Source organism: Typopeltis vanoorti, chromosome 4, assembly GCF_054136105.1.
Source record: "Typopeltis vanoorti isolate ZY-2024b chromosome 4, IOZ_Tvanoo_1.0, whole genome shotgun sequence".
NCBI classification, from domain to species: Eukaryota; Metazoa; Arthropoda; class Arachnida; order Uropygi; family Thelyphonidae; genus Typopeltis; species Typopeltis vanoorti.
In genome coordinates this window covers 37,884,454-37,897,722 of record NC_143552.1, presented here as the reverse complement: position 1 = coordinate 37,897,722, position 13,269 = coordinate 37,884,454, and the positions used below count along the sequence as shown (strand labels likewise).

The following is a 13,269-nucleotide window of genomic DNA, read 5'->3' as shown; positions in this document are numbered from 1 at the left end:
ATTTAGGATGAGGAGAAAAGATGTTCTGAGTGAATATACATGAATATACACAATGCACCCTGATAGTGGATCTCCTGATAAATGTATCCACTTGATTTGATCACAGTGATCATCACTTAGTATTTGGTTAACCTTCTATTTCTCTCTCTCTCCATCACTGAGTTATTCGATATTCGGTTGTAGGACTTCGAACACATTCGTCAGTAGTTCATGCATTGGACTACGAACAATTTTTTTTTCTTATGTATGGGCATTCGTGAGTTTTATACCATTCATTTGTTGTCTACTATGTGGAACTGAATGGAGGAAGGGAATCCCAACAATAACACTATTTTATAATCTGAAAAATAAATTTTTTCTGAAATGATTTTTTTCAGGACACCAGATTGGATAAATCCTTTTTTTGTTCTTCCCGGAAGCCCTGGGTTCGAATCCCTTCTCGAACTAGGAAAATTTCCATAAGGGCTTTTCATCTGAAAGTAAATTACACTGTTTCACACAAATGTGGCAGGAATTATATAGAGATAAATTATATACCGTTCCTTAAGTATGGATTTCATCCTGCACATCAGGCATCCAGCCCAGGGAACATACGCAATTTACAGACAATACATTGGCTGAAAATTGTTCCCGGATTTAATGACATTTCCACATCCAGTTTTATAATAACCTTGTAAAAGAATATTTATTTATAATAACTCGTTCCTAACGAAGATCTTGACAACATGCTTGGCCTTCTTGTAATTCTACTTCGCAGAAGTCTTTTCAGCTTCTTTTTTTTTGTTCCTGCACTCAAAGACCCCCCCCCCTCCCAAAGTTCACTATCACTAACAGTAAATTATAAGAATCTATTTTGCATTAGAAACGTTGATTAAATGTGTCTACTTAGTACTAGTTATATCCATGGTTACATTATCTCCATAGGACTTTTAATGGGTTTATTTATTATTTTCACGTCTGGTTTCACACTCTCTAAATGATTTTAAATGTATGAATCATGCTTTAACTGAAGTTGCTAAGCCTAATGTGTTCCTGCAGCGTTATAATCTATTTATATATTTTTTCAGAAGCAGTATTAAACACCGAAGACGTTTTGTTAACTGGTTATTTTGTTCCAATGACAATAATGAGTAGCGAGAATAATACATGGCGATGATCTTCGTATCATTAGTTTTGGCTCTTGAGAAGACTGGTGCGTGAGAACGGGACAGCTGCAAATGCTCCTGCTAAAGTAATAAAAGAAAAACCAAGTCTACTCTTGCAAAGGAAAACGTTAAATGTCGGTTCTTTAGGATCTGACAACTTTACTACCATGTGGCTTGAGGCCAGATATTCGTATGCGAAATGCCCATTAATAACACATAAACTGGGCATAATAACCAGGTACGATATGAAACTAACTCGTAATTCTCGTCGTTCTATGAGTACATTTATGTTCTGAGGCTTACCACTAATGCGCTGAAAGTAATGAACTCCGGAAACTGCAGACAGAGGACATTGAAAAATAATCAAAGAATGAGAAATATATAGACTTTGTGGTGTCGGCTCATAAAATGGGGAAAATGTATGCTAAGAACACATCAATCAAATTATGGAAGCTCTAAACCAAACTAAATATTATTAAAAGAAACAAATCATCTAAGGAAAGCATGTCTCTTCTTGGACCACTTTTAGAGGTCTTTCTTAATGGGAATTTCTTTCAATTTTTCTGATTTCAGTTTATGCATAATACTTATGAAAACTCTGGCATTCCAATCCTTTTTTTTCTTTCTATATCAATTCCATAATATAAAGTATGAAAAAATAAATAAAAATTTAAGTCGTTTTTTTTTTTTTTTTTGTATGCAAAGGTTTCTCACAGTCTTCGCTTCCTTAAGAATACCGAACAGTACATGCATCAACAATTGGACACCGCATTCCCCGAAGCGGTGTACGTTTCACATTTGAAGTCTGTGTGACTTAAGTGGCCCCTTCCTATACTATAACTTGAAACGTAGTGAAATTTGGCTGTCAGAAAAGTCTCTGAAAGCAGCTGTCACATGAGAAAGAAGGTAATATGACTCCAAACTTGTGACAATACCTGTCATTTTATCAACTGTTTGACAATCTTGAATGCGAACGGCGAGAGATTTTCGAATACACCAAAACATGCTTACCTGAGAATATGGGTTGACTTCTTTCTACGATTTTTATCAGTGTTTATCATAAAAAATGTATTATTCAATAAAAATATATTTTTATATTTATTCAAATCGCAGTGAAATATTCCTAATACGCTATTAGTTTATTTATTATTTTCTAAGAAAATAAAATATTTTCCTGGTTCTAGTAACATGATCACCATATTCGTCAACATCGATTACAGTTAGTATAATATAACCAAGCACGATTTGAACTTGCATACATTAGAAGATTTGAACATTAAAACTTCTTAAATACCTGAAAAACTTGACATTTAAATGAAAAAAAATCTAAAATTCCTGTGTTTCTTACATACTTTGCACTTGTCTCAAGAAAAGATCAATAATGAGTGTAAATGATAGAATTCCCAATATACCCTGTATTGCGTTCCATCCTGCAACCATATAAAGTTGGCTTTTCCCAGTCTTCGTTCCAAATTTTTATTGCCTTTTTGAATGGAATTTCTTTCAATTTTCAAAGAAATTCCCATTCAAGAAGTAGCTTTTTGTAATTATGGAATTAAGAAGAATCTGAATTGTTATTGTTTTATTCCATTCTTCCACTCGAAAATTCATCGTATTACTGGCTTCAGTGATTTTGAATTTTTTTTTCTTATATCTCCTCCATAATTCTACAAGTACTATCGGATTTAAAACACAATCAGAGCTCATAACTGTCTTGTAGATTGCAGTCTTACAGATATTTCTGTTAGCAAAATATGAATGCATTATCATTCAACCCAGTCAGTCTGGTTGACTGACTTCTTGGCGTATCTTTTCTCCCACCAGTGGGCTATAGATTTGAATTCTATTGCGTGAATGGATGTCTTTGATTGTCTCTAAATGTTAGATGAAATTCATCGGCGGGTGTGAGGTCATCATTCTGCTTATGCAGCTTAGCGGAAGCCTCGATTAGCTTGAATAGTTTTGTTTAGTTGCTTCGAACGGTGATATATCTCGCCGTCATGACTTGTTCTTTCTACCGCAATGATAAATAAGTGTAATGGAAATGAACCTAACTCATTCAAGGATACAGCAACTCGATGTTTGTGTAGTCACCTACAGTTCTCTATCTCCTATAAATACAGTGAGAGTTTCCGGTAGGCTCACATGACCATACACTATTGTTTACTATTCTAATAATACTTTTGATGATTGAGACTTCAGTCTTTGAAATTAATGACAATCGAACAATGTCCAGCATTGCGACTATAATATCGCCCCCTATGAATTTTTCTGCTGATGGATTTAGAAGATAAATAGAAATGGGAGAAAATTTTTATTACCCAGATTTCGTTGACAGTTGGTCTGTTACTTTTCCCTACCACCGTAGTTGTTTTGATCTTCTAATAACACACCATAATTTTTATTTTTATACCAAAGCTAGTCCATTGAAGACTTAAACGAGTTCTATGCTTTTCTGGATTTTTGTGAAGAAAAATATGATTATTTTCCTTCACAATCGGAAGATACTGCATGTGAAGGGGAAAAAAGACATATTTGGACCGAAACATAATTTGGATATAAATGGGAGGGAGTACAAGCCATCGCGTAAGTGCATGCAAGAGTTCTTCAAATTCTCCAAATTCAAGCAAAGTAACTTTCTTAGTTTCATGAGTGAAAAAAACACCTATACAAATACCCTGAAATGCATAGTTTTGGTAACCGTATTTATGGAAAATATAAGCAGTTAATATATAATAATTGTAAAAGGATAGGAATAATTTTTAACGTGAATGTGATCCAAACATAGATGTGAGATACGTGAACAGGGAACCATTATTTTTCTTTCCCCCACTCCAATATATCTCAAACGTTGTTAATCGGATATTATGGTTATATGTGGTGCGTGGCTCAACCCAAAAGATAATCCATGATTTAGAGAAAGGCATTATAGTCTGTCAAACGCACAGACATTTCTCTATCTATCTATATGCCTTTCCGAAGCTTTTTCTTTTCCAAAGCAGTATTAGCCTAAATTAATATTCAATACACAGATCGATGTTAGCAGATTAATAGTTCTGAGTTAGATGCATATGGAAAATAGATGCACTTAAATGCATTGAGTATTGCAGAGCACAGAGAAAATATCCCTTTTCGGTTTTGGCATTACCCAGGTTGAATGGTTAGCCATTAAATTTCAATTTAAAGTTTTGTGAGAAAAGAAAAAAAGACTTCGAGAACTTAGCTCCGTTCTCGAAGTCTTTTTTCTCGAAATCATAGTATATTTCGACTTATTTATACATTAGAAAGAATAAATTCTGTCTCAGATCATTCACAGTCTGAAAGCAATTTTTTTTTCATACTTTGTCACTACATGCCACAGTCTTCATAATAAAACAAAACTCAAAGTTATATCATACGACTTTATCGGCTTATAATATCCCATCATATATGCAGATATAGGATAGAACAGTATAATAATACAAAAGATATTTCATCGAACTATCTTTATGAAGATAAATTTAAAATGTGCACACTTTTCATAATTATAACTGACACAATTTGCTGCAGTGTCAAACAAATTGAATTCCTGTTTATTTTTCACCGCTGAAATTTAGTAGAGACTGAAACATGTATCAAGTAGAAAAGTTTGGAGTAATAATTCTTTGATCATGAATACGTACATATTTGTCTTTAATGTATCGCCTTTTTTACCTTTAAAGAAAACATTCATTAATCTTCTTCAAGGTGACAGATTTATTTATTTTTTCATTTATCCCCTCCAGACATTGCTGTATCGGTGATACGGCAGCGAGTTATCGATTGTACTACGTTATATTAAAACAGAGTAAAGCTAATTATATCTGTTTATATATTTGATTAACGTCCGAGCGCTTGGATGTACATTATCAGCTAATCCGAAGTAATTCTTTAATACCTGTTTGACAGGAATGTGTTAACACTTGTAATATTTCAAGCTATCGCTCAATATTTTTTGGGGAAAAAATAGTTTCTACCCTGAGCTTTTATAATGGAATTTCATAAAAAAATAGAAAGCCTACAGGCGGATCATAAAGATTTCCGGGATTTAATTAGAGGTGTTGATGCAACATAAGATAAATAAGCCACGTCAGTGAAACATTACTGGACATTATTCAATTCTGTGTATACATATCCAACATTTTCTACTTTGTCTGTTCATTTTATATTGAAATTCAATGATAAAGCATTGCCAAATTATCATAGAGGAACTAAGGTAATAATCAAGCTGTTACCATTCAGATAGTTATTTAACTGGGTGCAAAAAGTTTCAGTCTCGCCCGAGCATTGCTTAAGATGAGATTTGAACCCATGTCTGTCTCCCATTCAAAGGACATCATCTTTATCGACTCTGTTACCTCGGACATTGTATTAAAAAGCTAATTTCCTTTCTTCCTTGAAGTTAACTATCTTAGAATAAGATGTTAAAATACAAGACATTTCATAATAATAACTTCATACGAATAATAAAATGATTGTTTTTCTTCATGATTCATATTATTCTTTGATCATTTGAAAAAAATTTAAAACTACACTCACATATAACTAATAAAATGTACTTATCTTTTATAAGCACCAAGACACAAGGATTGTATTAACTATATTTATGATGCTTGTAACTAGAAAGAAAAATTCCCCATAATTTTTCTACCTTTTTTTTCTTTGAAAGCCTGACATACATATGGATAGGAAAATACTCTTTGAAATGAACTGGATATAAGCAGTCTCTAACCATTACGACTGTGAAATTTGCGTACATATACGCAAGTAATATGCCTTCCATTTATTTCTAAAAAAAAAACCGTTCCCTCAAACAGAAGTTAAAAAATTGGCCTTCTGCCAAAGTAACCTTCAGCAATATCTAAAGAAACTTTACATCATCTGGTATTATATTCGTTATTCAAGCCTTTCGCGGGAACGAAACACTAGTTTTAGCCTATTCTCGAAGCAATTTTATAAGTTTTTTTCTTTTTCTTTTTTTTCCCTCTCTACTAAAACTAAGTGAATTTGGAAGGTTTTCTGGAGTGCAATATAACTTTTTGTTATTAAACTGGAACCAAGTCCAAATAAATAGTATTCCTTTATATATAAAATGGCAGTATATCACTGTTTCGAAATAATTCAGCAAGTAACTTTTTAAACTCAGAAAATAATCTGTATTTAATTATTGTTTATGCTAAATTAATGATAATCGATAATTTCTTGTAACATAAGATTAAACGCATTCACAGCGACTTTACTGGGTCATAGACAGAACTTTATCAACTTCAACAGAATCCCTTTTAATATGTAGAAATATCCTTAATATAATGTATAAAAAATCCGCTACAAACCATTGCCAACAAAGACATTTTCATTGCGAATATACTTTAGAGTGAGCAACAATACATAATTCTACTAAGGTTCTGAAACGATAAACAGCTAACAGTATGGAAAAGAAGCTCTTTTGGATAATAATAATAACTAACTCTCTATTCTTTACAGAGTAGTGTGGCAGAAGAGATCTACAAAACAATGATTCATTCTTTGTTTATTTTCTTAAAAGTAAAATAAAGTTACAGCTATTAGTACGCATACGATTGGTGTACTAACTATTAAATCCATCTTGACAAGTGTTTCAATTTCTATAGCTGAGATTCATATAATATTCAATACCATACCTTGTTTATGTTTTATATGGAGGAAAGCGTATTATCTACCCTGCCTCATGGAAACTCTATTTAGATTTGTTATATGAAGTCATACGTCGTACCCAGCTGTATCATGTTTATCCTCAGTATTACAGAAGGAGAGTTCTGTCTTCTCTTTTCCTTTGTATAGTATATATTTAATACGCTCATATTTTCTCATTTCAACGCAACATCCTTTTGTCTCATGTAGAATTTTATAGAGGAAAAGAATATTTTATAGGTCACTTGTTTCTTGGCTAACTGGGGAAGAAGTTCTTGAAGAATGCATGAATATGTAAATTCTGTTCATAATCCAGCCAACCTCAATGCAGGTTTAATATTGGCGCAACCATATTGGTGAAACAACTGCTTTCAAAGAAGGTGCATTTTAATTTCTGTCTTTATACATTTCACAGATGACTGCAATAGTACATCATACCGGTAAAAAGTCACATTCTTTAGTATTCATTAAAAATAACTTAAATCACAAGGTCATTTTCGTACTCTGAACGCTCATGAGCTTGCAAATGCCTCTCTCCCTCTCCAATCGTACAGCAAAACCGTTATTAAAATTTTTCATACCAAGAGAAGAAATAAAAGATCTACGTACTATCATCTGGAGAAACTCGAACAAATAACTCGTTCCATTGAAATCAGATGATCTGTAATATTAATAACATGTTTTGTCTGTGTTTTTAGGTTTAGGTTTCCTAAGATAGTAAATTGGGTACCAGTTGTTTTTTTCTCCTGTAAACCAAACTAAGATGCTTATGGACATACAGTGTGGAAAAAACTAATACAGCACAATAAGTCATTTAGCTTTCCAAGATATTCGTATTTGAAAATGATGTTAGAAACGGTGTGTTCCTGGTGGATAAATTAAGATACGTAACCAATAATGTTGGGTCAACTTTTCATTATGTCTGTTGTAAGTTATTTTCTGAATAAGAATTTACAGGTCCTTGACAGATGCGTTTCTGTCCACATATAACAAATCGGATACGGCTTGCCAAAATTTTGACGAAATTTAGATATTTAGATTTTTACTAAAAACTTCCCAAGTATTTCAGTGTTAGTTTATTAGTTGAAATGTTTAATGTAAGTAGAATTTTGCAAAACTACTTGTAATAAATATAATATTTTATAATTTTATATTATAGTTTAACATTATTAATTTATAAAATAAAATATATAAAATAATAATATATTTTATATAATATTATAATAATTTGATTATATTTTAAATATAATCAAATTATATTTAATACGCGTAATAAATCACAGTAAACATTATATATCTTAAATAAACCAAATATCTCTAGGTTCAGTTCCCATCGTAATGAATGGCATCAGTGTATAAAAGTTCTGTTGGGATATGCAACTCTTTATGATTTTTTCATCCATTTATTTTTCTCATTTAGAAAAACATTGGCTCACAGAATATATGTTTGATATACTACGGAAAGATTTCTTAACAAACAAATGTCTATTTTTACTTATATATAACTCCTTTTTAATATATGGTTATCTACAGAAATGTAGCATATTTCAAATTAAACGATCATGTATTACTTCCTATTCTTATTAATAAAGTGTAACATCCAGCAGAAATAAAAATATCGTGATAACTAATTAAATAAAAATCACTTTTAATTTTTAACATGAATATCCTCCCCCCCCTCCCCAGGAACGGCTCTAAACTTAATATACCGTGATCTAATTTTAGATAAAAGGAAATCTTAAACTATAGAACCAACTGTGAAGAATTTTCAAGATACTTTAGGTATACAGTAGTAACATCAAGAGACCAGTTATTGAGAAGATATTTTCCCAAATGAAATTACTGTTGCTCCGATACTAATAGGAGCTTCCATTACAAACTAATAGAATAGTAGTTTGTAATCCGTCCTCGTTGGTGTATACGTACTTACCGCAAACGATATACTATATATCCATATTTACATATTACCGACAAGAAATCGAAGTTCTCTACAGCAAAACCAAATAAACACATTAATCGTTAACATGCTACCGAAATATGAATCACCCGTGAGCGGGATGTGAATTTGGGGAAATATCTAGTCTTTAAATGTTATGTGAAAAAGAAAAAAAAAAAAGAAGCTGAATTCACTTCACATTATAAATGTATTTTTCATATAAGAGGTGACAGTAACGAATAATTCAACCCTTTCTACAATCTCTGGAGAATAAACGAAGACCAGAAAACCACATTAACTTCCACGTCCCACTTAAATATAAATATTTTCCTCATAAAATTTGTACGATTATTCACAGGAGTGTGTGTGTGTGTGTGTGTGTGTGTGTGTGTGCGTGCGTGTGTGTGCTGTCCCCTAGCGGCATACTCCAGGTTAAGAATTATGACCCTAGAATTACGAAATGCGTGTTAGTAATTGATGCATCTGGCATTTATTTTAATGTTTCGTTAACACGATTGTAGCACTCGAATATTTTCCTCGCTGTTTTTACGAAGATAGATGGCGCTACTTCCCTCTAATAATTCATATCTACAGACGCCTTGCAGTAGCTATGAAAGGAAAAGGGCTAAATTATACGTAACATTAGGCAAGCGGCGAGAGTCGCGAACATTACTTTCTTTATAAAATTCAGATTCCAAGGGTAAAATATGTTGAAAAGTTCTTCTCTACAACCGTGTTTCTTGGACGTTAGTGTCAGTGGTTTGTTTAAGTTGTGGCACAGAAGCAACCTCGTGTACCCATACTGGGGGCCAAATTTGCTTCATTTCTTATTCTCTGTCTGATGAAATAACAAAAAAAGAAGTGAGCCTTAGATGGAAAGTAGCTTTTCGAAATTGAAAATTTTATTCTTCAGTCGTTCAGCTTATGAAGTAGGAAATAAATAAATAAATATAGCAAAAAAAAATGTAATTTTTTTGCATTTTTCTTCCAAGTATTTGACTATTGGCAAGGAAAGAATATTTTTCTTCAGAGAAACAATTTAAAATGTCCGACAAAAATATCAATAAAAATGGATTTTTATACAACAGATTTTGCACAAATATATAAACAAAAGTTATCAAAATAATTATTTTGTGTATTATATTCTTTCTGCGTATTCCTTAAAAATTAAAGATAATATCACATTTTATTTTATTATATGACATAATTTATAAAAAAACGTTTATATATAAACTTACTTAAATAAAGAAAAATATTTAAGAAATTATAACAAACTCAAATAATCCTACAGAATGGAATAATTATTAATTAACTAAACAATGAGAAATGCAGTCGAATAAAAATTGAAGAAATTCTTGACAAAGAAAATATTTTGCAATTTCATAAAATTCTTTGTGAATTTGCCATCCAAGTAAACATTATTTTTTTTCTTTTTATTCTGGAAAGAATGATTCTTGAAGGAATATTTTTGGTCTGAGGTGGTAGGCAGGTTCTAACTTACCCAAATTTTCCAATAAGTATGCATTTTGTCAGCACTGGATAAAATATCCAGACGAAAGCCACAAAACGCAAGATTTTTTCTGCAGGTGTTGATAAGTCGAACTTCGCATACCCAGTAACGTTTTCAGGCAACTTTACCTATCGCATTTAGGAGAAGTTGCCTAAATGCATTTGGAGATTTAGAGTATTTAGCGTTTAATTTCAATAATAACGTATTATATATTTATAAAATATATCATTCTATTTAATGTTAGACTTCACAGAATAGAGTAAACAATGGAATTGTCTTCTATATTTATTAGCAAACCATAGAATTTTCAATATATGATATCATTTTCAATGTTAATATGATGTCAACAATGAGTTAGCGTTAATATTAATAGAAGAGTTTGTTTCCACATGCACTTGGGTCTTAATGGCGATAATGTCTGATTGCCACTTTTCTGACAATCTTACTCGTTAAAGCAATAAGACTATAGCATCTTTGTAGAGCAGATAATGACCAGTTAGATAAACTGAGCTTCTTGCTTCCTGTCATGGAAACCAATCATGGACTTCTTCAGTCCGCTATAGCAATATATATAACCCACTCCATAAAGATTTGGTTGGATGGCCATTCTACTGGAGAAAATGCTGATCCTGAATTTGTGATCCTCCCATTGAGTGGTCCTCTCTGATTAGATTTACATTTACATGACCACTTTTTTTTAGGTTCGTAACCTGTGGAGGTTACGATTTTTTTTTTTCTTGCCTTTCCTTTAATTACGTTTCTCTTATTTTGCTACCTAATCGGAATCCGACCTCGGCAAATCCAGTACAGATCTCTCTCTCTCAAACTATTCCAAACCGCCAAATTACAGAATATATTAGTTGTGAGCCCATTATACGTGCTAATTTTCTTTGGGCCCACTAGATCATCTGTCTTGTTTGTCTGCCTGTGACATGAAAAAAATGCTGTCACTTCTTTAGCTGTTAAAAGCTCCCGTCTTAGGAAGAAATGATCCCTGTCAGCACAGAGAACTTAACGGCGTTCTTTTCCAACCATGAGGCGTGTATTGAGTCCATCCGTCGGCATTACGGAAATACTTCCTGAAGACTTTTCATAAATATCGATACCTCTGTGGGATTCGAACCCTGCATCTTATTCGTAGTAAAATGAATCAAGACAAGTTAACAGTTAATGCAAGAGAACTGAGTGGCAACTTGACTGACTCTGAAAATTAAATTAGGCTTAAAACTGAATTTCTTAACTGAAGTGATTTAAGAATTTGCTTTTTTTTTAATACATTTGTACAATGGACAGTAAATGTAAAAAACAAAAAAAAAATGAGCGAACGTTTTCAGTAGTCCTTTGTCGCACTTACTTTCGAAGGATTCAGGATAAAATTGCAAAAACTCGCTGATGATATACGAATAAAAAAAAAAAAGTTTTAATTATTTATGCGTTCAATTCTGCTAGAAAAATGTAGTCTGCAATTGCTGAAAACTGTATTACCCACAAATCCTGATAAAATCGTTGATTTTATGGTAAGACGGACTAGTACTGTCAAGTTGAATCAATAAACAAATTTAATTATACAAACATTGTATCTGTGTGCGCGCGCGCGCCACAATTTTTTTTTTCTTAACAGTTCAATTAATTGACTTACAAAAAAAAATCCTCCTCCGTTGAGTTTGCTTCTTTCATGTGGAAGAGAAGAAAAATATTTCCCCGACTCGAAACCATAACCAAGACTGAAGACCATGTTCTTGTTAAAAATGTTAAAAATATCTTCTTAGAGAACTGACAAATAACAGTCTAATCAGGAGAAAAATTGTTCATAGCAAGTTAATAATAAGGTAAACTTAATCAAGTAGTACTACCACAGTATCCTGTACAACCCTGATGGGTTGTACGGGGAGGAGAAGTATTGTGGAATATCAGGAATTCGAGGAATGACTTCGAATGGCATAACAGGAATTCGAAGGTGAAGTTACCACCAACCAGTTTGGGATCTCTCCGCTTTCCAGTGATACCTTGTGCGGACCTGTGGAAATGGCGCTTGCTTCCATATTGATAAATCACGTTAATGAAGACTTTTTTTTATAATATCGATTTCAGTTGGAAGCAGAGGAACCTTTAGCAGGTTCCTATGGAGATGTAATTGGGTAGACAGGATACCCAAGATTTGAGAAAAAAAAATGTTATACGAAAACACACACGCATGCAAGTTATTCACAAAACTGCACATCAACCAGAATAGTTAGTGAACTATAATTGTGACACTACACAATAATTACAGGTTTTTTCCATGCTTAGAGCACATTAGAGTCCAGTTGTAAACAGGTTAAATGGATTTTTTTCCATCATTTACGTTAACTCATCGAGTTTATAGTTCCTTATAGCATTATTCAAACAGTACAAGGAATATACACCCTAATGTTCTCTAATTGCACGCAGTATTTAAGTTATTTTAAATTTGAAGTTCTTACTTACTCAATTCTTCATATATAAGCCTAAATCTTTGGCTCTTAAATAGAAGTAGCAAGCTTGATTTGCTTTGTGTATTCTTTAATGACAAAGAGAATATTTTTAGAATATTAATGGTCACTATTTTTGTAAGAAAGATTTAAATAATTTTCCGTTTCTTTCAGGCTTCAAAGCGTTAATCAGTTTATTCTTGTTCCGCACTAAGAACACCAACTATAAGGTTCTCTTAAACGTCTCATAATTGGCGAGAAAACATTTCCGGAAATACTTCGGCTTTATGGAAATGTAAGTCAACCTCCTGTTAATCTAAGAAGGAAGGCATTCTAAAGTGTACGGAAAGAGAAAGTTAACAGGACATCCTATGACCTTAAAGTGATGTGATTCTGCGAGGGGCTGGAAAGTCCTGATAAACACATAGAACAAATATGATATTAAAGCAACTGATATAACAACAAGAAAGAAAGAACATACTAGGAACAGAGTTTTGAAGGTAACTTATGCTCTTAAAGTCTTCTATCCTCGCATGTTCT

General features: G+C 32.5%; 1 long non-coding RNA gene across 1 annotated transcript in view; it reads right to left on the bottom strand.

Moving 5' to 3' along the window:
- LOC150107234 (uncharacterized) overlaps positions 1–12,770 on the bottom strand; it is a 182,436-nt gene extending 169,666 nt beyond the window's left edge. The window contains exon 1 of the long non-coding RNA XR_016548226.1: positions 12,746–12,770. This is a non-coding gene — a long non-coding RNA (uncharacterized LOC150107234). The remainder of the gene's footprint in view (positions 1–12,745) is intronic.
- Between the last annotated feature and the right edge of the window lie 499 nt (positions 12,771–13,269).